Raw genomic sequence first — 2,500 nt, 5'->3', positions numbered from 1 at the left:
GAGAGAGAGAGAGAGAGAGAGAGAGATATCAAACAAATCACATGTTATTGGTAACATCCGCCCCATAACAACTGGTGTAGACTTTAGCGTGAAATGCTTATTTACAAGCCCTTCCCAACGATACAGAATATAGTACCTCAAGAGGAATAAAACAAAATACACAAGACTAGAGCTAGTTTTCGTAGCTGTTTACATACCACCACAGTCAGAGGTTGGCTGCATTGAATGAGCTGTATTCCGCCCTAAGCAAACAGGAAAACGCTCACCCAGAGGAGGCACTTCTAGTAGCCGGGGACTTTAATTCAGGGAAACTTAAATCAGTTTTACCTCATTTCTATCAACATGTTACATTTGCAACCAGAGGGGGAAAACTCTGGACCACCTTTACTCCACACACAGAGACCCATACAAAGCTCTCCCTCGCCCTCCATTTGGCAAATCTGACCATAATTCTATCCTCCTGATTCCTGCTTCCAAGCAAAAATTTAAACAGGAAGCACCAGTGACTAGATCAATAAAAAAGTGGTCAGATGAAGCAGATGCTAAGTTACAGGATATCAGTCACTGGCTTCATCAATAAGTGCATCGATGACGTCGTCCCCGCAGTGACCGTACGTACATACCCCAACCAGAAGCCATGGATTACAGGCAACATCCGCACTGAGCTAAAGGCTAGTGCTTTTTTATTTTATTTTTTTATTTGACCTTTATTTAACCAGGTAGGCAAGTTGAGAACAAGTTCTCATTTACAATTGCGACCTGGCCAAGACTTTAAACAGGTCAACATTCACAAGGCCGCAGGGCCAGACAGATTACCAGGACGTGTACATTTTCAACCTCTCCCTTACGCCTCTATACCAGGCGGTGTCAGAACTCCTGAGTAATACCAACATGTTTCAAGCAGACCACCATAGTCTCTGTGCCCAAGAACACAAGGTAACCTGCCTAAATGATTCCGACCCCGTATCACTCACGTCTGTAGCCATGAAGTGCTTCTAAAGGCTTGTCATGGCTCACATCAACGCCATTATCCCAGAAACCCTAGACCCTCTCCATTTTGGCATACCGCCCAAACAGATCCACAGATGATGCAATCTCTATTGCACTCCACACTGCCCTTTCCCACCTGGACAAAAGGAACACCTACGTGAGAATGCTGTTTGTTGACTACAGCTCAGCGTTCAACACCATAGTGCCCTCAAAGCTCATGAATAAGCTAAGGACCCTGGGACTTAACACCTCCCTCTGCAACTGGATCCAGGACATCCTGATGGGCCGCCCCCAGGTGGTGAGGGTAAGTAACAACACATCCGCCACGCTGATCCTCAACACAGGGGCCCCTCAGGGGTGCGTACTCTGTCCCCTCCTGTACTCCCTGTTCACTCATGACTGCACGACCAGGCATGACTCCAACCAACACATCATTAAGTTTGCAGACGACACAACAGTGGTAGGCCTGATCATCGACAAACGATGAGACAGCCTACAGGGAGGAGGTCAGAGACCTGGCAGTGTGGTCCCACTGCCAGGTCTCTGAGAGGCTGGCAGTGTGGTCTCAACGTGATCAAGACAAAGGAGATGATTGTGGACTACAGGAAAAGGAGGACAGAGCACGCCCCCATTCTTATCGACGGGGTTGCAGTGGAGCAGGTTGAGAGCTTCCACTTCCTTGGTGTCCACATCACCAACAAACTAACATGGGTCCAGCACACCAAGACAATCGTGAAGAGGGCACGACAAAACCTATTCCCCCTCAGGAGACTGAAAAAGATTTGGCAGGGTCCTCAGATCCTCAAAGGTTCTACAGCTGCACCATCGAAGCATCCTGACAGGGTTGCATCACTGCCTGGTATGGCAACTGCTCGGGGCCGCCGGCCACAATGCACTACAGAGGATAGTGCGAACGGCCCAGAACATCACTGGGGACAAGCTTTCCTGCCATCCGGACCTCCATACCAGGGCAGTGTCAGAAGGCCCTAAAAATGGTCAATGATTGAAGCCACCCTAGTCATCAGACTGTTCTCTCTGCTAACCGCACAGTAAGCGGTACTGGGAGTGCCAAGTCTATGTCTAAGAGGCATCTAAACAGCTTCTACCCCCAAGCAATAAGACTCCGATATCTAATCAAATGGCTACCCAGACTATTTGCATTTGCCCCCCCAGATCATGTGCAAAGGTACCAGGTATTTGAGGTAGATATGTAGATGAAGGCAGGGTAAAGTGACTAGGCATCAGGGATAGATAATAATAAGGTAGTTGAGGTAGATATGTACATGAAGGCAGGGTAAAGTGACTAGCCATCAGAGAGAATATAATAAGGTATTTGAGGTAGATATGTACATGAAGGCAGGGTAAAAGTGACTAGGCATCAGGATAGATATCAATAAGGTATTTGAGGTAGATATGTACATGAAGGCAAGGGTAAAAGTGACTAGACATCAGGATAGATAATAATAAGGTATTTGAGGTAGATATGTACATGAAGGCGAGGGAAGAGAGG

This window comes from Oncorhynchus kisutch, unplaced genomic scaffold, assembly GCF_002021735.2.
Source record: "Oncorhynchus kisutch isolate 150728-3 unplaced genomic scaffold, Okis_V2 Okis09a-Okis19a_hom, whole genome shotgun sequence".
NCBI lineage: Eukaryota > Metazoa > Chordata > Actinopteri > Salmoniformes > Salmonidae > Oncorhynchus > Oncorhynchus kisutch.
Note: the sequence above shows the minus strand (reverse complement) of the source record.